The sequence below is a fragment of the Psittacula echo genome, assembly GCF_963264785.1.
Source record: "Psittacula echo genome assembly, chromosome: 22".
Taxonomy (NCBI): Eukaryota; Metazoa; Chordata; class Aves; order Psittaciformes; family Psittacidae; genus Psittacula; species Psittacula echo.
In genome coordinates this window covers 3,507,551-3,532,454 of record NC_137758.1, presented here as the reverse complement: position 1 = coordinate 3,532,454, position 24,904 = coordinate 3,507,551, and positions in this window count along the sequence as shown.

Genomic DNA, 24,904 nt, shown 5'->3' with positions numbered 1-24,904 from the left:
CGTGCTGGCCATGGGCAGCTCTGCCTGCAGCAGAGCTGGAACTCCATGGACCAGTGTCTTGGAAGTCCTCTCCTGCCATGGACCAAGTGCTGCCTGGAGGCTGGTTGTGTTGCTTGCTGTGCTTTGCTTTTCCTTCTTTCTTCCCCCTCCACCCCCTGCTTTCTTTCTTGCTTTCTCTTTCTTTCTTTTGCAAAGAGACATCATCTCTCTCCCACTCTCACTCTCGCTCTGTGAGAGCTGATGCAGTTAATTGGAGCTTCTTGTAAGTGAACATTAACGCAGGCAGAGCCAAGAAGACGTCTTGGCAGCAAAATATCATTATCAGTTCTTGAGCTCCAGCCAGAATCCCCTTGTGGTCAAAACACCATTCTTTAAACTAAACAATTAGAGATTTGTGCAAGTGTTGCTGCCACGAGTTATCAGGATGGGTTGGGGCCGCCCCGTCCCCGTGTCAGCACCAGTGAAACCTCCTGCTCCGAGCAGGGAGGCAGGTGATGGGCTGGAACCTCCACAGCATGGGCAGAGATGGCAAATTCACCCTTTCCCCTCTCAGCACAAAGAAAGTCAAGCATTGCATCCTCTGGAAACTTTCTATCCAGGTTAGAGCCTCATTTGAGCCTCAGCAGGGGATAAGTCAGTGAAAGAGGATCAGTTTAGCAAACTTCAGGTTGTCAGGAGGCCCTGAGGTACCTCAAACACAAACCTTCATCTTCAGGCCTGGGTGAATCTGCCACTGCTGCTTGCTGCCTTTACAGGGGGACCCAACCCAGGCACCAGGGCTGCCACAGACAATCACACTTCCTCTATTTTCTTCTCCTCTGATACCTGCTTTCTTGTCTCCTATCCCAGTTCCTTCCCCAGTCTCCTGCCCACCTCTCTGTGGTTCTTCCACCATCCCTCTTTGCTGCTTACTCACCAACGAAAGTGTTGGTCTGGTGTTACAACCACATTGCTATGTATAGCAGCTAATAGAGGAAATAATAGATAAAATATCGAGTGGTTTAGGGGCAGAAGGTGTAGAAATACAGGTCTTGATATCTCTTATCACAACAGCAATAAAAGGCAATGCTTTTTCACACCACTGCCTGCTCAGGAGAGTCTGAGAATGAGCATTCAGCAAAAAGAAACTGAACCAACACATGGATACCCAGACCTGCCAGCACCTGGAAATGAGAGCAGCACCCTCGGCCTATCCCCTTCCTTCAGGCTGAAGGAAATAGGGACTTGTGCTTTGGGACCGAACCCTTCCCCTGGGAAAGTTCCTTCGAGGACATTGTGCTCATTGTGTGACATTAGAGGGGGAAAGGTGCAGAAGAGGAGGATCCCCTCAGCACAGGGGGGATGTGCAGGGCTGTGTCGGAACAGCGCTCCCCGCTCCTGGGCACACATCCTTCCTTTGTCCCTGGCAATACTCAGGCCACGGACACGGGCTCTAACCCTGTGCCTGGCTGCACCCAGCGCCATGCGCAAGGGTCTGTTTCCCCCTGTGCATTGCATGGCTGCCGTATGCAGGCGGCGGGGGCCCCTCTGTCCTTCCTGGGGACAGCCCCACTGCCACCTGTTCCTATGGAGAAGGCTTTTTATCACAACCACTCGGCAAACAGCGGCCGCTGGAGCCCCTCTCTGCCCGGAGAGAGTCAACAAGGAAAAACAAACATTCCTGGTCCTTGTGCACACACATCCCGGGCTGCTCTGCCTGCCAGACCGGGGGCTCCCAGATGGTGCCTGGAGCCAGGGCCGGCAGGCACAGCCCCAAGCCTTGCTTTGGGGCAGCTGGGAAGGACACATCCCCCCTTTGCAAAGGGATTCTCCCTCTTCCCTTCCCTGGCAGTGAGGCCAGCAGGGTCAGACTTTTGGCTTCACTTCCCAAAGGGACTTCTTCCCAGCAAGCTCTGAGGTTGCAAAGTTGAGCTTTGACTCCCCCCATCTCCCACTCCCTTCCCACTCGCACCAAGGCGGGGGGAGAGGGAGAGGGCAGACAGGATCTCCCATTGCGACAAGCGCTTGCAGAGCCAGAGCCGGGAATTAACATGCTCAGGCTGTAATTAGGGCTTCAGCACCGTGACACCTTTATAAGTGTCTTTATTTAAAAGCAGGTAAATTGGAGGCTTCCAGGTTGGGTACGTTAGCAGGGGGAGGTGGTGGTGATGATGGTGGGGAAGGGATGAGACAGGAGTGAATTATTTTTAGTGGCATCCTTGTGCAGTGATGGGTTAACCGTGGCCTGGCTGATGGGTAGGAGATGCAGAAACTTGAAGGAAGTTGGTTGCAGTCAGTGGGGAAAGAGAGTATTTGTATAGTTCCTAAATCTATCTGCCTGTTGAAAGGGAGCGAGGGTGAAGCTGTGTGGGTTGGAACACCCCATTGTATATCAAGGTTGTGCTCATCCCATTGCCTGCTCCCTTCCAAGCACCGGCTTTTATCAGCACATTTGAGCCTCTACCTGCTTCCTTCAGGGAATGGCTGAGGCAGGCTGGGAATTACCCCCAGCAGGAGCAGGAGCAGGAACAGGAGTAGGGCCAGGGTTATGGGAAGCGGGCAGCTGGGACTGAGCCTCCCACCAGTGCTGCAGCATCGCACCCATGAGCCATGGGCATCCTGCTGCCGGCCCCACGCTCAACACTGACCATCCCGGCTGCTTAGAGACAGCGTTTGGATGCAGATGGCACCACTGGCAGCCTGAGAGTTCAGGGATATTCACATCTAGACCAATCTCGAGGCTCTCTCTTTCTTTCCCTGACAGCTGCTGCCTCTACTTTAGGCAAGGACATTAGCGCCGAGAGGAAAAAAAATTTGATTTTAATGCAAGCCCCAGTAATCAGCTATTTGTGATGGAATTTTATCTGTCCTGGTCTCTAAGGGATGAGAAGCAAGCAGAGAGGAAAGAAGGGTCAGAAATTAGTATGCAGAAATATCTGATCAGCCAAAGTAATTTTCTTTAATAATCGTATTCATACTGGCTGCTCTCCGCTCACTAGAAGAATTAAGTATTTAATAGTAATATATTTCATCTGGCAGCAGTTCCGTTTCGTTAGGAGCCGCGATGCCTCGCGGGGAGGGGGTGGGCAGCGCATCGCAGGGACGCCGCTGCCGCACACGCCGGCCCCACCGCAGTGGCTCTGGGATGGGGCAGCATCCCCGCAGCACGGCACCCGCGGGGACAGCTCGCGGCATGGCTGTAGGGACAGAGCAGCGAGCTCCCAGCAAGGGAAAGGGAGGTGAGGGACTGGATCATCGACGCGTGCTTCATGTTGGGCCCCGTGTCGGGAATCCTGTGCTGCTGCATCCTCTGGGCTGTGCAATACAGAAGGTCACACCACGGGGACAGCAGGTTGCTCCGTGCCCTTAACCCTCTGGTTCTGTAATTGCCAGGAGATGCACTAATACTTGTCATTGGCATCCATTCAGACGCTGCACTTGAGCATGTCCATAAGCCCCATTGGCTCTTACAGGACTTATCTACATGCTTAAACTCTGCCCTGAATATTGATGTTTTCCCAAATCAGTGACTATTCACAACAGTCCCATAGGAAATGTGAGATCCTCCGGGAAGGAAGCTATGAGCGTGGATCTGTCCGGGTGTCTGTCATGTCCCATGTGGGCACACACAGCCATCTCTTGCTCCAGACATCAGCAGCATCTTCCTGCAGTTTCCACCCCGGCAGCACCCCGAGCACCAGTTCAGAGGAAAGGAACCCAGGCAGCAGCACAATTGCACCTTAGCAAGGGCAGGACTGTGCTCCCCAGGGCCACATGGGCTGCAGGCACAGGGAACACGTCCTGTTTGTCACCTTCAACTCCATGCCTCCATCAGGGCTCCCCTGGGACAGCCAGAGCAAGGGAATGGGGTCACCCGCTCCGTGCCAGCCCTGCCTCCAACACCCACCGTGATGTGCACATCGGGGGGGAGAAATGGATCCATATTCACTCAAAAAAACGACAGAGAAATGAAACTCTGAGTTCAAATCCTCTCTGTTCTTTTAACAGCAAATGATAGAAACAGATGGAAAGTGATGCTGGCAATTCGGCTCACTCGACAGGCTGGAGTTAAATACCTGTGTTAAACTGACAGTACTGCAGGCACTGGGGAAGGAGGCAGCCAGGGATTGCAGGTGCCTTGGCAGAGCAGTGACTTGGGGATAAAGTGTCCTGGAAAGGTGGAAATGCACTTGTCCAGCCAAACCCTTCCAGAAATCACAGCAGAACAGTATCACCCACCCTCGTGGTGGTGCTCACTGGACTAATTACAAGCAAAATAGTTTTGTGGCTGCCCCATCGCTGGCCATGCTCAAGGCCAGGTTGGACACAGGGGCTTGGAGCAAGCTGCTCCAGTGGAAGGTGTTCCTGCCCATGGCAGGGGTTGGAGCTGGAGGAGCTTTCAGGTCCCTTCCAACCCAAACCAGTCTGGGATCTATGATTCTATGGAACTATCAATGGCAAAGAGCACAGGTATTGCATGATTCGATGTGGTACATGAGGGGATGCACCTATTCTCTTTCTTTCTTTCAGATCTCTCCCAGATTTGCTAAGCTGAACAAACCTGCCCCTGTGCTCCCTTCCTCTCACTTCTGCCATCCCGGATCTGCGTTCGCTCCGGTGACATGGACTCTGCAGCAGCTTGCAAATGCCAGAAAATACTGTTCAGTTGAAAAGAGATCTGGGACTTGGCTCTTGTGATAAATAGACTGCAGTGTGGGAAGAGTGAGTAAATAAATAGCGTAGCAGAGGATAAGATGCCAGGCCCTGGCTCCTGCCTGCCCCATGGCTTCTCTTTGGCTCCCCTCTCCAGAGCTTTCCAGCACAGCCAGAGCCATCTATGGGCACCTTGGCTCTTGGCAAGGCCCATGCCAGTGGTCCAGCTCCCAGCAAACACCCTCATCCCTCTCCAGAGCCGATGACCCCAGACATCCATCCCTCGCAAGTCTCCCTCCTTCCTCCCCTCCTTCCCTCTCCTCCTCCTCCTCCTCCTCCTCCCCAAAGCGCGGTCTGCAGAGCGCGTGTTTGTGAGCTCACAGGGAACGGCGGGACACGGGCCTTTCTCTCAGCTCTAATGAAACCCTTTAATCATATTCAAATAGGTTACTGTTCAGGGGGAAAATAGAAATATGGATTTGATAGCAATAAATTTCCCTGGCTGGCTAAGCCCAGTTCTTAATTGTCCTGTCCCAGGGCTCGCACATTTCATTGTTCGTTAGGTGCTTAAGTCCCTGCTCTCATTTTGTGGCGGTGACATTACCGCTGATGGCTCTAATACTCTCATAATTTGAAAGGGGATTTGCATGATAGAACGCAGAGTATTAAAAGAAAAAGAAAAAAGGAGAGTTAAGAAAAAAAAAAAGGAGGGAGGGGGCGAAGAAAAGGGGGGGGGGGCAGGGGCTCGGCTTCCACTTAAAAAAAAAAGTCACTTTCTTCAAAGTCAAATCATTGTTTTCATTAAAGTGGGAGAAAAAAAAGTGTCTCCTCTGCCCAGGCGGCCCGGCCTGGCGCAGAATTATCCTTATTGTTGCTAATGGTTATTAATTATTATTATCCTGCTACACAGAGCGCTGCGGACGTGATGTCTCCAATGTCCTTGGGACAAAGAGTGAAAAAACCCAGGGTGTCCGAGCCGGGGCAGCTGCTGTCGGGTGCTGGGGGCTGAGGGGCTCTGCCCACGGCCCCGCTGTGGCACTGGTTTGGTGGTGGAGCCTTGGAAGGAGCCCAGAGGGGTCTTGTCTCCGCAGCTTTCATCCCGGGGTTCCTGGCTGTGCTACTGCCCATGGCTTGGGTTCAGGGCTTGTTTGGGTAGGAAATATGAAGATGGGGTTGCCCCGCTGTGTGCCTTCATCCCCAGACTGGGGTTAATGTGTAGGGATAAGCTCAAATATATCATCATTCCTTGATGTCCAGAGAGACTCCGACCTCCAGGCTGGGTTATGCACCACTGCCTCTGCGGGGCTGGACACCAGAGACCACCTTACGGTTGCATTTTGCTACTCACTGGCTTTAAAAGCTGGGAAGAACCACGATGATCATCTGAGCTGCAAGTACCAGAGTGCCTCAGCACCCGGGGGGTCAGAAATCCTGATGTGGATTTTATAGTGGCAAACCTGCCTCTGCAGAAACCGCGACACGAGTCTCCAGGCTGTCATTTCGCAACGCAAAGATTGGGGGGAGCCAGTTCCTGCCTCTGCCACCGGCACTGAGAGCCCCGGCCATGGCAGCACTTCCACACTGGTGATGCTGTTGTTAGTAAGGGGAATAGTACCCTGCGGTGATCACCTTCCTTTGGTCTGCTGCTCAGTGTTGTCCAGCCATGAGGAACAGACCACCAGCTAACTGGCTATGTCTGTGACTGCAGCATGTCTTGAAGGAGGGCCTGTGCTCACTGACACAACTTCCCCTCCCTATCCTTCACATGAGACATGCACAGGGAGAATCTGCAACCAAAAACCGGCCCTGGGTCAAAATCCCCTTTTCACCTCTTTATATGGAGGCCACAGTTCCATTCTGCAGTTGATCTGATATTGAACATCGGTGCACGGACACACACTGCTCTAGCGCACAGGAGTCTGTGGAAGGCTTTATCCATCGGCTCTCGAACAATAAAGTCGCAATCAGAAATGTATTAATTATTCTCATAGTGTGTCAGGCTTGTGCGGAGATGATGTTTTAGATGCTGTTCTCGAGTGATTTAACATCATTCAAGGGGGGAACGGTCCAGGTCTATTGACCTCAGCAGAACTGGACTCATTCACCCCAGCTCGGGCTGCTGCTCTCTCACTTGCCATCCCCTCTTTTCCTCTAACTCCATTGTCCATCCCAGGCTTGCAGGGACGGCAAAGCTCAAGGCTATGCATCCAAGGTGCCCTTGCTCATATTGCGCCATCCCACCAAGGGCTTCACAGGACAGGGGTCTCATCCCAGGGAGGAACATTGCTGCGTCTGCTCATTCCGATGTGTTCGCCACCCATAATAATCCCCCATAAATATGGGGATTTCACCATCCCAAATTCCTATGGGAAGCAGCCCAAAGGGCTCACAGAGAGCAGAGATTTCTCGTTGTGTGGCTGCAGCAGGCACCCAGCCTCTGCGCTTGCAAGGACCCAAGGTCAAACTCCCAGATTTGGATGGATTTTGCCAGTCCCATCCCGAGCTGTTTGCCCTGCCCTTGCTACCACCCACTGGCAGCATGCCCGGCTTGCCTTGCTTTGCTCCCCCCAGGCTTGGAGCAAGAGACAGGGATCAGCCACAAGCAAAGCCAAGGGGAATCTGAACCCCACATGTGAACTGGTAGATGCCTAAATCCAGAGAGACCCTGAAGGGCGCGAAGGAGCCAGTTAGTGGGGTGTTGAGGGAAGGATCCTGGTCAAACTAGGATCATCTCGTCTCTCTTCTATTCTATTTTCATCACCGCAGTATTGGACCACTTCCCACTAACATATTTACCCAGCGAGGTGACTACCATCTGCCTCCTCTTTATTAAAATACTCCAGGATTTTCCCCCATGAGTCGTCGCCCATGGGAATGGGAAGAAAGGATGTCAGCGAGCTGGAGGGAGGGCTGGGAAGTGGGTCATACCCTTCAGGAGCGCTCTCAGCCCCTCCAAAGTGGAGCACGCCGTGAGTCCAGGGACACAGTGGGGTTGGACTCGGCTGTGGCTGTTCCCGGGTGGATTTCTGCCTGAAGCCGCTGTTTGGAACGGTGCCGGCCCCCACCGTGCAGTAACTGGCTCCCCGATTGCGTCACCGGCAGAAAAGGGAATTATTCAGGCCCTCGTTTCAGCTGAAACAATACTGCAAATTAGCCAAACGTGTGCTCCGCTCCCGGCACAGCTCCCCGGGAGCACGCGCCTGCTGCGGGCTGCACACAGACCTGCTCCGAGGGGCAGGGGATGGAGACACTGGAGCTGGGTTTGTGGAGGTGAGGAAAATGCTCATTTCCTTTGGAAAGGGCCCTGAACCTTGAACCCGGGAGGTTCTTCCCAGTGCTGGGCTCTGCTCCCGACCTCTCGCCCACCCTGATGGGGCACAGCAGCCTCTCTGCATCCCTCCCCATGCCCCTGAGGCTCAAACCTTCCATCTTTTGCTACCCACAGGCCCGTCCAGGAGTTTCCCCACCAAAGCTCTGCAGCCTCAGCCACCAAGGAGGTGTCCATGGCCCCGTGCAGCTCTCAAGGTGAGCCCCACTATCCCCAAACTGTGCCCTGTGCCGCAAAGCAGCATCCGCTCCCTCATCCCGCTCTCGGGACGATGCTGGGATGCAGGAGATGTCCCCCACCACTGTCCCAAGCGCCGCTTGCCCCGAGAAAGCATCAGAACCAAAGTGGAGCTTCAGTATTTTTGTTCTCTCATTCCCTTCGGGGTGGGGGAGGAATGGAGGGGGGGAGAAGGGAGAAGAAGGGGAGGGGGACAAAGGGGGTTTAATAGGCTCCAGTGACAGCACAATGTCCACATTGGGAAAAGATTAATGACGAAAATTAATCGCATGACCTTTCTTTCGAGGAGCTGGAGGTGAGGCGAGCCATTAAAGCCTCTTATGTTGTAATTAACGTTTGAGGGGAGAAAAGACTGGCTTTAGAATGGATGCGATCATTTAATTAGGGTTATGCGTCAGTGCCACAACAGGTTCAGAGAAGTCATAATTTAACTATAGCTTTAAATTACCCAGTCAGAAGGCGGGTGGCAGGGTTTAATGGCAGGGAAGCGCTGGCACCGAGGAGCAGGGAAAACAATTAAATAAACACCTCGAGGGGAGAAGGAGAGGGGAGATTCTGAGGAGGAGAGGGGGCACCCCGAGCAGGGGATCGGTCACAGGGAATCCTGTCACACTGGAGCGGGACAGACCTTGTCCGGGTGCAGAAACCACCTCATGCATCCTCCCCGCTCGAGGTTCCCATGGCAGCGGGTCCATGCCTCAGCCCTGTATTAATCCACCAGCCCCAATTTCCCCTTCTTCCACCCCTATGGACACGGGCCACAATAGGATTCATGTCAGGACACTGTGGCTTGGCAATACTTCTGATCACCCTGTGATCAACAGCAATGGGCAAAAGCAGCTCGTCTTTACAAACACAAGGTTTTAGAAACAAGGTGGGGATTTCTGCTTTTCCTTTCAGGAGAAAACTTCACAAAAATATCCAGGGAAATGCCTGGTTTTCCCTTCATCTACGGAGAGACGTCCACTTGGTGAGAGCACCAGCTGCTTTGTGCTGCTGCAGAAGGTCTTTTTGGTCTGTGAAGGGGAATGAGATGCTGCAAAGCATGGGCATGGGCATCGGCACCAGCACCATGTCCTGCTGGGCTTTCTTGGAGGGCTGATTTGAAAGGGCAAGGTTGGGCTGTGTTTGACTTTGGGCAGCGACTCAGTGCAGGGGGATGTGTGTGTGAGAGTGGAGGTGAAGGTGGATGTGTGGAATCTTGGAAAATGATACGTGAGAAATGAGTGTCATGATCAAGTGCTGCATATTGGATGGATTATTAAGGTTCAAAATTAAAACATATACAATATTGCCAATGCCAAGAGCTCTCTAATCATAAATCAGTTCCCCTGACCCCTTCATAATCATGAGATTGCCCTAAAGAGCAGGAGATTTTACATAATAATAAATGTGAAAGGGGTGTTTTTTAATTGGCCTCCTGCTTTCTGGAGCCTGCAGTGGTCACGCTTCCAAATGCTGCCAGCAGAAGGCTGTTTTGTTTGGGGTTAGTGGAGGTGGAGGATTTCTGTAACGCTGGATCTTGGTGGAATTACACCTTAGGGAAAAATACCCATTTCTCATGAGCAAACAGAGGTGAGGAAACCGGAACCCTGAGATCCCACTGCCGATGCTGAACTCGGTGGCCAAGCAAATGGGAGCTCCTTACCTTGGGGACATCACCCGCAGCTCTGCTGCCTTCAGCAGGGCAGAAAGCTGGAGAAAACAGTGTGTTCTAAGCAGCCGCTTCAAATCAGTGTGATACTGCTGCGAAGGAAAGACATTTTTACATTCCCTTTTCCTTCCATCATTCACTTTGGTTCTCCTTGTGCTTTCGCTCATGGAGAGGCTGGTACCACTTTGCACCTCTCCCTTTGCTTTCAATCTGCTTTGCCTTGCAGTGGAGGTTCTCCTGAGTGCCCAGGTTTGTGCTGCAAACCCGCACTTCTCTTTGGGCAGAATCCCTGGAATTCTCACAGCACACGGAAATCACAAAGGAAACCCTCAGATGCTCACCCAGTATTGACCGAGAGCTCTGCAAACCCCTTTGTGTGAGTGCCTCTTGTGAACCTGTCACCACCACCCCAGGCCCTGCCCTCCCCATGCTGGTACATGGACCTGGTCCATTCCAGCTCACAACTGCCCATAAACCCCAGTGCCTGTGAGAGAGAGATGGAAATGACTTCTCTCCTTCACCGTGGCCTTAAAACTTAATAGTCTCTCAAATGCTGTGATGCAAGGGGGGGCTTTTATGGACTCGACAAGGGATAATATTATTAAGGTGTGTTATTATATTAATTCCAATATTTCATGAGATGGGGCGGGGGGAGAGGGTGAAGAATAAAACCTTTCACTGGGGAGTTCCAGGTTCTTTCCCCCCAGGGCTGCACACAGTGGTCAGCAAGGGCTGCCAGGGCTCCTGGGGTGGCAAAGCCACTGTCACCTCCTCCTGTCCCTCTCCTTGTCCCAAGGCAGCTGTGCAGGTCCTGGTGGGACCAGGCATCCACTAAATGCCTTCACTGCCCAAACGAGTGCCACTCGATTGTCTCCTTTCCTAATCCTATCTCTTTCTCCTTCTTTCTGTACTTCCCTCTTCCCTCCTTTCTCCCTGTTCCTACTTCTCCATCCCTCTCCAAGCCAAAGCGCCTGCTGGGATTTTGGAGTCCAGCCACTGCCCAGCTTTCACCGTGTGTGGGCAACACCAAACAAACAGACTGTAAATAAAATACCCTCCCTCTCACACACACACACACATATTTTCTCCATTACCTCCACTAATACTGTCTTTCTTCCATCTTGACTTCAATGTTGGTTTTTGTCTCTCCGAAACCCCTCCTCCTCCTCCTCCCTGCAATTTATTCCAGCTGTGAAAACCTTTCTGCCATCCCTCTGCCACACGGCGGATAGGTGAGTGGCAGCGAGAGAAGCCCCTCTAAGCCACTGTGGCTAATCTATCCCACATGTGTGCCTTGGCGGGCGTCCCGCGCCGGAGCCCGGCCGGACCGCGCGGCTCCTGCCGGAATCAGCCCAGCCCTTCGCAGGCTCCAGCCCAGACGCTTCCCTCCCTGCGCCAATGGGAGCAGCACCGCAGATGGAATGGGCTCCCTGGGTCTTTCCTTTGCTGCATCCTCTGGTACTGGGTCCCGTGGTGTGAGCCAAAGGGGTGAGATGGAGCCCCAAGGAGGAAGGGTCACCATGGGGAAGACAAGGGAGGACAAGCCGTGAGCACATCATAGATCACAGACTGGGTTGGGTTGGAAGGGACCTTAAAGCTCATCCAGTTCCAATCCCCTGCCATGGGCAGGGACACCTTCCACCAGACCAGGTTGCTCCAAGCCCCCTCCAAACTGGCCAACTTGTCCCAGATCTCATCCAAAGCCATTCACGGAGTGGAGGGAAGGGTTTGGCTTTTGCATGCCCTGTAACCATACCCTAATCCACCCTCCATGAGCTGGGAAGGGGACTCAGGGACCCTGACACCTCAGCTGTGGACACTGAACTGTGCAGCTCTAACATGTTCAGCTCCCTCTGAGGCTGATGGAGACAAAATCAAAGTAAACCCAGCGCATTACTCCAGCCCCATGACACTGTGTTAGTCAATAATAAATCCTGTTCATAAGCACGGGCGTGCATAAAAAGATCAGATCATCAAATCCCTGCAGCTCTCTGCTGTGGGGTTGGGTTTTAATAGACACATATTGAGGCTTTGGCACATCAGTGTTCAGTGCTGGGCAGAACTTTGTGCCACATCTACTGTACATCACTCAGAGCCAGGGCGATGCTGTGGTACCCAGGGGAGGGCTGACAGCCCTGGGGACCTGGGGGAAGAGCCTCGCTAAACCCTTAAAGACCACTTTATTTAACAGAGAGCTTCACTTAAGCAGTGGCTCCTGCTGGGCTATTTTCCTGGCTTCCCTCTGGTCTCAACACCAAGCAAATAGATAGGGATTTCCCGTCGCAGCCCAGGGATGTGGCAGGAGGAGAGGTGGTATCCTTGCTTTCCAGCAGGTTTGAGGCAGGAGTGGGATATGCCCATTGTCCTATAGAGCTAATTGCCATCCTCAGTGTGGCCTCGAGGCTCTCTGGAAGTTGTGTCTTGTCTGACCATGTGGCTTGATTTGATTTTAGGCTAATGAGGATCTTTACATGCACCTTCCCTATCCCAAGCAGCTTTTCCCTGCCCAAGCTGTGCTACCAGCCACACTTGGAAAGAGGAAAGACCTTGAGGAAGCTGAGTCCTCCTGATGACACCACCTGAGCCTGCAGAAATAAGCTCAGCTGAGAGTATTTGTCCAAAACAAAGTGACCGCTGGCTCCTCACCCATCTTCCCCGCTGGGATGGAGCCTCCTACCAAAACCACACACGTACACCCTGGTCACCCTCAGGTGTTATCTCTGATTGACTGGAGAGGAAGCTGGGGCAGATCAATCAGTGAATCAATTCACCTGCCAATGACACTCTTCTCACCTTGCTATCAGGGCTGCAAATGCAAGAAGCCAGAGTCTGCTGGAGGATGGATGTGCAGGTGAGCTGCTTTGCACCGGGATGAGTTATCAGCTGCAGCCTGTGTTCATAGATAAAGATTTTAGAAGGGCAGAAGCTTGTAAAAGAAATAACAAGGAGCTCCTCTTAGAGAATCTGTGTCTGAGGCAGAGCAGAACATTGCTGGGCTAAAGGGAAGCCGTGTTTGAAGTGCATACTGGGGGTGTGCATTGCTCAAACGCACCAGTGAGGTCCTGACTCCTCTGAAGGGAACATCTGCTCAGTAAATGCTGTCTCCCACCTGATGGAAGCAGTTGAGTAAAGGCGTGGATTTGTTCCAGATGGGGAGCGAAGGTGCCATCATCTGAATTCAAACCAAAAATGCACGTGTTGAGCCTTTCTGAAGGGATCATCTTCCCGCACCCGCCGCTTCCAAGCAGGAGGCAATGTCCAAAATGGGAGCGTGCAGCGTGAGGTGTGAGGATCTGCTTCTGCCCTCATCCTCTGCCTCTTCCCTGCTGTCCTTCTGCCCCTACATGACCAACACAAGGGGTGAGGTCCTTTCTTCATGCTTGGCTGTTTGTGGGGACATCCCTGATCATTTCAAAGAGCAAAATGTTTGACTGCAAGATGGAATCCCACAGCCCAGAGGAAAACAGCTCAGGCAGTGAGTAAAGCCCCTTTTAGCCCTTGGACCTCAGGAGCAGAAGCAGGGAAAGGACCCCGGGGTGATGGAGCAGAGAGGGGCAGCAAGCTTGGGAGGGCAGCAGCGATGTCCTGTGGGATATCAACTGCGGGGACACAAAGGTGTGGAGAAGAAAAGAGAGTAATGGCCCTGGATTTCCCCCAGATGTGTGGCGGGCCCACATGATTGATGGCATCTGTCTTTTGCTTTATTAAACTTGTGCAGCCATGTTCAGCCAGGGATTTGCAAGCGGCTTAATGGGTATTAGGGAGGAATCTCCTGGCAGGACAGGGAGATTTCGGGGGTTTGCTGAGCCACTGGCAGGAAATGTCCTGCACCACGTGGCGTGTCCTGCAGGACAGGGGCTGCGGCTCTGGGAGCCAAGGGAAGGGCCAAGGGGTGATCCTGCCTTGCTGCACTGCCGGAGGCTGGAATTGATGCCCTGGTTTGCTATCTGGGTCCTGAATCCCAGCTCAGCATCCTGAGTGTCAGTTCACTGCTGGTTCAGGGACAAGCTGGCGCAAGCGTCCCTTTTCTGCGGGGCTCAGAAGGGAATTGGAGAGACAAGTTAATGCAGAACCCCAGGTCTGTCCTGAGCCCTGCTGCTGGGTCAGACCTTTCCCATGTGCAGGCTTGTGCCTCCTCCTTCTCCTTTCCTCTTTGATGGGGATTTCAGGGTGCCAGAGCCTGCTTCTCCTGGTTAGGCGCACATTGGACATGAGCGTTCATATAGATACCTATGTGATATCAGACTTGTGGGTCTGTATGTGCAGAGTGGGGACGGCTGACGCAGAACTTCTCAACTGCCAACATTTGCACCTTAAAAGCCTGATTAAATAGGAAAGTTTCTCAGCTGCAGACCACTGCGGTGCCTTCCCCACAACCCCTGTCCTGGGAAAACACTCCGGGATATTCCCAAGTCGATTCTCCATCCATATTAACACAGCACCACCTGCCCAGGGCACTGCTGCTGTGCCAGCACAAGGCCACAGAAGAAGCTTCCCTCTCCTCCGCCCCAAGCAACCAACCCCTGTGGGTTACATTCCCTTCTTTCAGCTATCGTGACCCCTCTCTGCATTACCTTAAAGCCTTTTTGTGGTGGAAGAGCACCCCTGGACTAGGCACTGCGATAGGAAAGGGTCTGCTTTTTCCTCTGCCGATACCCCTCCTTTAATCCCTCACCTCCGTCACTCCTGGCTCTATCCACACCTTGTCCGCCCCAGGCACGTCACCATTACAAGTCTCGGCACAAACTCAGGCCTCTGAAGCACCAACAGCATTTAGAAACGAAATCAGTTTGGTTTCTTTCCGTTCAAATCCTGATTTCCACTTGGGGGAGTTGGGGTTTTTTTGTTCCAAGCCTGGCACAGCAGCCCCACGCTTGAGTTTGTGTTGCAGAACAAAGCTGGGAATCTCGGGTACCACTTCCGCAGGGTGAGTTTTGAAGGGGCTCAAAAGAACTTTTCCAAACACAAAGAAGGGGGATTTGGGGAGAAGGTGAACCCAGAGCAGCGGGGGCGATTCCGTCCTCCAAGGCCAGACCCAAGGAAGCAAACCCCAGAGCCCCAGCCCAGCCCCACTCGGGAACGTGGCCTCTGGCCTCTTATCCCTCCTTCCTCCCCGCGGCCTCCGCGCTCCCCCCTTCCCAGCCTCCCCTCCTGCCTCCTCCCCAGCTCCCTTGTTTTTCTTATTTTAATTTTTTTCCCTTTTTTTTTTCTTTTTCCAGGGATTTTTTTTTCTTTTTTTTTTTTTTTTTTTTGGTGCCTCTCTTTGTCAGAATTAGTCAGGGCTGAGCTGCCTCCACTCCCCAAGGAGACCCTATTTCACCCTGCCTAAAGTTCACCGCCTTGTCAAACCGAGCTAATCTCCTGCCGGGGAAGGAAAAAGGCTCATTTCAAACTGTGGCCCATTGGGGAGTGCGGGGGGGAGGAGGAGGTCTTCCTGGCTCCAGCCTGAAAAGCCCCCGGACAATAATACCCCTTTTGTTCTAGGACAGTGGGAGGGGGCGCGGCGGTGGGAATGAAAGATGGGGGATATTAAAGGAGCAGGTGAAAGACATGCGTCTTCAACAGCCTCAGATAAGAGCCGACCCCCTTCTAATCTGACTGAAGCTTATTATCTTACTGCCACAGTCATTACTATTAATATTAAATATGAAAAAAGAAAACTGCATGAGACAACAACCTTCAAGAGGCTGCGCTGAAGCAGCAAACGCGGAGGTAGAGCCAGCGGCTGGGGCCGGCTTCGGAGCTGGGGGAGTGGAGATGTTCCTGGGGCTGGAGGAGTTGGTCTGGCTGCAAGATGTCCCTTTGGGTCAAAGGGTTTGGTGAACACAACCCTCGAGCCAGAGGCTCTCTTCATACTTTACTTAGCAGAAAGCAGCAAACTGGGGGGGGGGGGGGGGGGTGTCTCAGTGTGTGGAGGGGGTGAGGTGCAGAGATGCGCAGTGCTCCAGCTCTCCGGGGGCTGTTTGGGATGAGGCCGTGGGGTGCTCCCTCATCCTTCCAGATGTTCCATAAGGAAGGGAACGCTGTGTGTACAGCCCAGTGGAGGGGAGGAGGGCACATAGAGAAACTGGCTCCCCACTTCCAGCCCTACACATGCCTTCTGCTCACCCAGCATCTCCCACACCTCGCTCCCGTTCCTGGCCGGGAATGTGGCCCCGAGCCCACCGGGAAGCGCTTGTGACTCGTCCCGGAGTGTCCCCCCCAGCTCCGTCCCTGCCACAGGTGGCCTTGGGAACAGGCTCTTTGTCCCGTTTCCCCCTCTGCCAAGGTTTCCTTTGTTCCAGCAGCCCCTGGGCTCTCCGGGGCGGGGGATGCTCCCGGAACCTGTTTGCTCAGCGCTCGCCCCAGCAGCCCCGCGCTGCCTCGGTAAATACCAACCGTGCGGCGCAGGCGGCTCCGGAGGTGCCTCTCCCACCCGGAGCCCTGCATGAGCCGGGGGGAAGCAATTCCCTTCCTAGCGCAGGAGAGCAGAGGGCTTCTTCTTGCTCTGATCTGACAGATCCTGCGTGGAAGGGAATGGGGGGATTTGGGAACCGGGGGTTAACAAACGTCCCCCGAGCATCCCTCTTGCAGCAGCCGGAGAGGCAACGCTCCCAGTCTGGCTCCGTGGCTGAGCCCCTGTCCTAGGCAGGGCCGCACTCACACCCCAGTGAGCACAGGGGCTGGTGAAGGTGGGTCCGAGCAGCTCTCAGTGCAGCAGACACTGCCTCCTGCCAGATGGGGGGGGGATTCCCTGCTGGAAAAAGATTCAGAGGGGGCTTTTCCACCCTGGGGAAGGAATTCCAACGGCCGCAGCTCACAGTGCTCACTGGACTGTCATTTATTAACCATGCTCGGGCAGGAGGTGCCGAAGGGGGAGGAAGCCTCCAGGAGGGGATTTGTCTGCTGGGCTGGGGAGAGAGCTGAGGTCTACAACCCCCTGCATAATGCAAATGTTGCAGCAGAGCCTGAGTGTGAGTGAGGATGCAAAAGGACCTTCTAGCATGGTTGTACCTCTGGGGAAACGCAGCCCACCCCATTGTCAGAAGGGACCAGCATGGTCAGACCCAAAGGCTCCCGGGTCTCATCCTGAACCCCACCAAGCTCACTGCAACAAAAGGGCCTCTGAAGGGCCCCATCCCCACTGCTGCACCTGCGGCAAGGGCACCGCGGCCGTTCCCAGGGCGTCGCGGTGGGAGAGCTCCCACCCGGGCGAGGCTCCGAGGAGGAATGTTCGCAGCGGCCTCCTTCCCCTACAGTAAACATGAACGGGTGACCCCGGAGCCACGGGCAGGGCCTGAACCCTCTGTCTGTGCGCTGCCGAGCCGTGGGAATGCAGCGGCCGCTGCGTCACGCCGGGGACCGCAGCGAGTCAGGGCTGCAGGTCCCCGGTCCAGCCGTGTCCTGTGCGAGCTGCTGGAGCTTGTCTCTGCATGGAGCGATGGAGAATGGGGGGGTTACTTCCTGCCAGCAGCTGGGTAGGATGCATGGAACTGGCAGTTGCTGATGCTGAGATGTGTTGGTGAAGTTAGATCATTGTAGCCTTTACCTACAGCTGGCAGAATCGGGCAGGATACATAAGGGAACAACTTTTGCAGGGCTCTCTCTTGTTTCAGTCTAAGGCAAGCTTCTGGAATAAAATGGGGAAATAGCTCAGAGCCTTGCAAAGGTTTGCTAGGATGGAGGAGAATGGGGAATGATTGCTCTTGGAAGTAGCAGGTCTAGAAAGCAGCAAATCAGGGCTCGTTCTGTTACACCATAGCATTGATTTGTGGGGTTTGAGAAGAGGATTTCAGGAGCCAAAGGCTTCTGAGTGGTGTTTTTACCCTTGGCACCCAAAGCAGATGGATGTAGCTGTGCTCTGAAGGAGGTAGGAGCCTGGGGGGTTGCATGCAGGGGTGACACGCTGGTGGCATCCCCACACCATGTGCCAAGGGAAACCAAAGCCACTGATGGGCAGAGGCTGATTTATCACCCCTTTGGGTCCAGACATAAGAAGTGAGGCTGAATCCCACATGTGGGAAGGCTCCACTGCTCGTCACCCTGAACAGAGCCCAACACCTCTGAAGGGGAAGGCCTGGCTGTTACCACATGTAGCTCCACTTCAGCTTAACTCAGTTCAACTCCTTTGCCCTCCCTGAGACAGAGAAAATTCACCATATTAATATTATGGGGCCCACACCATTATGTGTTAAATATCTCTGGACACTAACTCTGCCCCAAGAGGGCACAGGGGATCCCATGGTTCTCACTGCATCAGGCCTGGAGGGGTGATCTGTTGCTTGATTTCAGCCTGATCTGTGTTTTCATGGCCTCGGTCCATGGAGCAGGCTGGAGGCTGTCACAGTATCCCGCACACCAGCAGTTTTCCACTCCTGTTTGTCAAAGCCAGGTACATTCTTTCTTGCTCTAGACAGCCTGAATGTGCTGTTCCTTATCTAACCGTGTATTGATGTGTCTGCGAGACAAAGGTATTCAGTGTGTGTCACTCCTGAATCCTGGCATTCAGGACCTGCTCTGGGCGAGCTGCTTACAACTTTGCATTTCACACTGCACAAGACTTTTCCTTTGCAGCTCTTAAAGCACTTTGTTAGTTAGTTCATTATTCTTCCAGTTCATAAACCAGTAATAAGCAGTGTCTTTAGAGACAAGCCAGCCTTTGACACATACATGAAACCACATCAAGTCAAGGGGAAGAAGGCAATACCATACGTACAACAGCAGAGAACCAGACAGCCCCCGAAATAAACCCTGTGCTGCACAAAGTGCTGCCTGATAACGTTCAGCTTGAACCAGGCAGGATGCCTGCGCTTCTTGAGACGTGGGCTCTGCTGCTCTTAGCAAACCTTAATTAAGCCTCTGAGGATGGGTATTTGTTGTATCTTGCGCTTGACACAACAAAAACAATCGGAAGAAGCTCCAGAAGCAGCCAAACGTATCTGCAAAGGTGTGCAAACCCCTGTCCCGCTGGGTGCTTTGCTCCCTTCTCTTCCAAAGGCCATGCCCAATGTTGTCCCAGTGATGGGCACAGCCCGATTGCCAACAGAAACTGGGTTCTGCTCCTTAACTTTAACTAAACATTAGCTTGGGACATTCAACCTGTCTGGAAGCCCCAAACCACTCATCCTTTGGGTAATACAGCTTCAAAGGCCAACATATTTCCAACCTGAGAGCCTGAATTTGGGCTCACAAATCCCTATTGATTGCTGAATGAGAATCCTCCAGAGTCCCTAACTCCTGGGGGATGGAGATGTGCTGTGGTTAACGCTGTGGTTAATGCTGTGGTCGTCCTCATCATCACCAGCTCCAGCCAGGGTGCAGGTACTTCACAGCTAGTCGGAAGGAAGAGTTCCTTCTGGAGGACAGGGAAATCTGCCGCTGTGATGGATGGTGGGAGCTGTGGGTGTGGAAGGTGGCGGGCAGACCTCTGAACGCACTCAGATGTGCACCGCAGTGGGTCAGGAAGTGGGGTTTTCTGTGCTGAAAACATGAGGTTTGGTCAGCGGAGAAGACAAATCAGACTCGAAGCTATCCCAACACAGGGCAGGGGGGATCCCAGATCCTAGTCTCTGGATTACCCAGGATGGCCACTGCCTTTTCGGAATGAAGCGGGGCTTGGCCCTGCTATGGTTTTCAATGAGAAGTGGAATGATTCCTGGGGGTAAAGGCACATTTCACACACAGAAGCCCTCACCACCCTTATTGGCATGGGAGAAACCCAGTTTTCCATTGAAACTCTCCCTGGGATGATTTCCAGCAGGTTTATGCACACATCTCTTGGGCCATGTGGACCCCATGGCTCAGGTTTTCCCTGCCTGGAGCCTGGCTCCGGGCACGTGGAGTTTGTTCCCCTAAACCAGGAGTGTCCTGGGCACCAAACCCGGAGCGGTTTATGTGTGTCCAGCTGGGAATGAGCAGGATTCAGCGCCTCGCCTGTGTCCGGGGGCACTGGAGCCTCCGGGCTGTGGCACTGGAATTCTGCCTGATCCCAGGGAAAAAGAAAAAAAAGCCAAAAAAAGGGCAAAAAAGGCAAAAAAAGAAGGCAGAGGGGGCAGGGAAGTTGGAATGAATAAAAGACCGGGATTAAAAAAGAGAAGGAGAAGAGAGTTTAGGAAAAAAGGGAGAAAAGGAGAAAGAGCTTCACAAAGTGCCACTTAATTCAAAGCTTTGACTTTGGCTTTTCCACCTCGGAAGCATGAAAGCAGCTAAATTAGCAAAACAGAAGTAAACTGTTGACTGCTTCATTGCAGGATTAAGTGTGATAAATGGAGGTTTTGTTCAGCCTCTGTCCAGATGTTGTGTCTACACTGGGTGGGTTTTTCCGTCTTTTTTTTTCCTTCTTCTCCTCCTCTTTTTTTACATTCTTGGCCCAAGGCCCATATATATTTTGGATACTGCAGGGAGTATATAATATCATTGGAAAATGATGTGGTCTGGTAACCTTTTAAATAACATTTCCTCCCTCCTCTCTTTTCTAATAGTTTGTTTTTCTTTCCATGTTTTCCTTTTATTGGGGGGGGGGGGAGAATTTTATTTGTTCCTTTTTTTGGGAAATTCATGAGGCCAAAGTTTTAAAACAGAGCACAACAAACACACACACACCCCCCCGAGAAACCGAGGCAAGAAAACACCCCATTCCCCTCCCCATTTAGAGGGAGGAAAAGGGAGTTGAGGGACTTGTAAGGGCGCAGGCGAAGGATGTGTTTGGGACTTTCCTTTCTTCCTGTCTAGAAAACCTTCCTGATTACACTTTAACGTTCCCAGTGCACGTGGCCCAGCAGCTGGACCGGGCCAGGGGCAGAGATCCCGGCTCCTCGCACTGTTTGCTCCGTCAGATCCCCCCCGACCCCAAAAGCATTGCTTTTTGCCTTCCATCCCATGAATCGGAAGTACCTGTCGCTGCTGGAAGCGGCTGATGTGTGGCCTGTCCTGAATCTCACACAGCATCCAGTGGGAATGCAGACTCCAAACAAGCCGGGAAGGAGGCGAGGGCAGCGCCTGCAGAGCTGTGCCCAAGGGGACGAGGGAGCCAACCTCTTCCCTGTGTTCCCTAAGGTTTTAGCATCCCCCCAACAGCACAGCCCTATCCTTGCATCTCCACCACCGGCCTCACTGCTCCCCTTTTGCCTTCAGGGCTCCCCACAGGGCTCCAAGGGGTTTTTTTCCAGAGTCCACCTTAAAATCCCATCCGTGCCTCCCTTGGCTCAGCCTGGCTCGGGAGAGGAGCCCGGCCCAGGCTAAAACTGTGCTCTTGCCTCAGCTCACCACTTCAAGGCAGCTAAAGGAGCACTTGGGGGCTCACCCCATGGAAGCAGGACCAGGCTGCTTTAACCCTGTGAGGACAGAGCCCTGCTCCCTAGGATGACACTCTCTCCCTTGGTGTGCTGCATGCAAAGGGTGGTAATGAGGGTACCAAAACGGGTTGATTTAACTCCATTATACCAGCCAGTGAGGGTTCATGGCTGGGGGAATTTGAGCAGGACAAAATAGTGTCTTCACTGCCCAAACACAGGGCTTTCCCCCTTGGAGCATGGTTGGATGTCAGCACCAACACTACTTAGGACTAGTTTGCAGTGAGTTTAGCAGCCCTTATTGCTTCCCAAGGCAAGGCAAAGGAGGAACCCACTGGGTCCCCTGGTCACTGCCGGGCTGGTGTGACTTCTGGAAAGGGATATGGAAGCATCCTTACGGCAGTGCCTGAAACCTGCCGTGGCTCTTGGACACTGCCCCTGCTTGAGGCACAGAGCCCGGGTACCCGTTTCCCCGCACAGCACTGCCTGCACCCAGGGCTGCCCGGGGACGTTCCCCCTTCCCCATTCCTGCCCCGTGTGGTTTGGTTTTATTTCCAGGGTGATGTGAAAGCGAAAAAGGTGAGAATTTCAGCAGATAAAATGCGGAGCAGCAGCCGCTCGCAGCAGTAAACACCTCGGGAAGCCGCGCTGGGCTTTTCTCCCCTCCATCACCTCCTGCCTCCCTCCTCTCCCTTCCCCTTCCCTCCCTCTCTCTTTCTTAAGGTAGCAGCGTGGGAGCTTTGCCAAAACACTGCGGTCCCGTGGGGAAGCTTTCCTCTCACTGAAAGAGCCCTTGCGCCTGCCAGCCCAATTAAAACAACGTGAAGGGAAAGCAGCATCTGGAATTGCGCTGCCTCTCACAGCCAAGTCACAATTGTTTAGTCTGAAAGTCGTTTCAGGGAGAGCGGGGCTGGCTGCCTGCGCTGCGGCCCCCACATCTGGATTTGCGGCTAGACAGCCTCTTTGGCTGCAGTCCTGTGTGCATGTGCATTTTTAACTGTAGGATATGCTGACAAGTTAAGAAGTCAGAAAGTCAGTCACAGCAACAGCCTCCGCGGCCCCTTCCTCCCTCCGCCCCTTTCTAACACACACACGCAGTTGACTAAATACAATTTTCTGACATCCTTTCATCTGGAGAGAGTTTCTTCCCTTTCCAGCCTGCAGCTCGGGTCCCCGATGAGTTATTTGAGCTGAGCCAACACATGCGAACAAAAAGTCTTCTCTTTCGGTGTATGCTCAAGGGCCCGTCTCTGCTACCCACGTTTCGCCGGCAGCAGGGCTGCGTCGCGCTCGTGCCGGGGCCGCTGTGGCCGCTGCCGCAGGGACCCCGTGCCAAGGGGTTTGCTGGTCACCAGCGCCGGTGGTGGTGGTGTGAGAGGGGCCCGCATGTGATGGGGTCGAGCTGCCCATTGGGGTGTGTGGAACCGCAGCAAATGCCAACCGCTCCCAAGTAGCCCCTCCATGATGTGAACGCAGCTTTGGCCCTCATTTAGGTTTTCCTTCCTGGCTGTGGCTGAGATGTTGGGGTGATGGACACAGGTGGGACCCCCCCAGGAAGGGACAGGGAGGGTAAATCTGAGCGTTCATAGACACAGCTCAATGAAGGCCACTGACCACGCTCCCATTACAGCTTGCACTTGTTCATGCACAGCCCAGAAACGCTCCGAGCCCTCACTGGTGTGGTTTTGCTATCTCAGGAGCTAGGGCAAACTGCAGAGTGGGGCTGGCCCACAGGATTCCCATGGAGAAACATCTCATCAACCCATTAAAGCAAATGTCATAAATCCAGGGTCTGAAAAGCCTGGTGGGGGGGGAACACTCCAAGGTTTTCCCTCTGGGAAAGCAGCTTTTTGCCTTTTTTCCCTTGGTTTCCACCCAAAGCTAAGCTTGTCCTGCCCCTCACCCCAGCATCAGGCCTTTGCTCAGCGCAGGTTAACCAGCACCCAGAAACGGGGCTCCCCAGATGCCAGGAACATGACAGGGGGATGCTGGGGAATGGCTCTGCCCTGACCCCTTGGGATCTGAGGGGCTGTGCTCAGGGGCTGCTCCTCCCGCACCTCTCCCACTGTCCCTGTGCACAGCAGCGTCGCCACCAAACTGGTTTAGCAGCTCTGCAGGGCGAGTTATGTTGTTTCGAAAGCTCCCGAATCCGTGTTGTTCACCAAGTCCTCCTGTATAAATAAATACCAGCATTTCTCCCCTGACCTTTGCTCTTTTGCCGGGTTTCTCCTAAATGCAGAGCATAGGAAACCGCAGCCCGAATCACCCAGGCTCCATGGCTCCGTGCGTGGTGGGGCAGGGAGACATCTGGGAACTGTCTTCTTCATCCTCCTCCCTCCCGGCAGCCTTGGACTTTGGACTCGCAGGAGACCCAGACACATCTGAGCTTCTGCCCTGAGCTGAGGGGCCGCAGGAGGGATGGAAAAGCGGTGCCATCAGTGCCAGCATTCAGAAGTCCCACGGGGGGCCTCCAGCTTGTTCCAAAATGGGCTGAAACCCCACACGCGATGCTGTAATGACTGTCCCAGATACAGTTATTGGGGTTTTCTTTATCTGCCTCCTGCTTTCCAGGCCTGCCAGGATAGCAAGGTCATATCTCCAAGTGGGGCTGGGTGGCCAGAGCTTTTGCAATTGCACCAGGAGCCTCTTGGTAGCCAGTGTTTACTCTGAAACCTGTTGTGTGGCTTTGTTCGCTCTGGCTGGATAAAACACAGCACATCCAGGGGAGAGAAAACAGTCCTAGAGCAGTAAAAGGAAATAAAGCCTCCAAGAGCCTTGAGCTTATTGCAGCCTTCTCCCTGCCGGACCCGCAAGAGCAGCCCCTTGTCCTCTGGCTGTGCAGCAGAGACCCCAGGGATATGGGGTGATGGAGCATCCCGGTGCTGGCTCCGAGCTCACCCACCCTGAGGGTGTTCTTGCTGCTGGGAAGCTGTGCCTGCCCTCCATCCCTCCTGACTGATGGCTGGGTAAACTCGCCTTGTTTACCCATGTGGGTGTCACACTGACAACAAGCAGGTCTCTACCTGAGCGTGTCATAAGCGAGGGAGGACAGTAAATAAGAAGTGACACGTAACGCTGCAAAGCCCTGGGCTGCTGGGAACAAGGGAGCAGCTTCCTCCTCTGCATGGCATGTTGCAGCAGCAGCAGATCGAGGGCTCGGTCATCTCCTTGGAAAACACTGGAGAAAATGACATAAACGGCTGGAAAAAAGGAGAAGGAATGTTTTACCAGACTGTGGGGTCTTTGGGACAAGGGTTTTATCCCGTGTTTGCCCAGCAAGGTGGCTGAAACCTGTCACTGCAAAGCCATGGGCAGGATGCAAAGGGCCCCGTTTAAAACCCGGGTGTGATTTCTAAGCGCAGTGGGCAAACGCTCTTCCCACTGAATGGTTCAGCTCCTCCAAAAGCACTTTCAAGCTGTCTTCTCCCATTTCTTTTCACCCTGGAGTCACAAGTAGATCAGCCTCCCCCGAAGCAGGACCATCGAGTGCTTAAGCTCAGGTCCAATTCCTCCCATTTACTTCCCAAGTGTCCTTGAGCACATCATTTCCCTCTGCCTCAGGTTCCCCACCTGTGAAATGGGGCTGAAAACGCACCGAGACAATAGAAAGTGCCTGAGGCGGGACAGAGCCGGCTGCGCTGCGCCGGTGTCCCTTGGGTTTAATGAAACCTGCTCTGCGGAGCAAGCAGCGTGACCGCAGCGTGACAACGGCAGCCGCCTGCCCCGTGGAGGTGCTGAGCCGTCTGCCATGGCACTGCTGGAAATGTCTCATCTCAGGGAGCC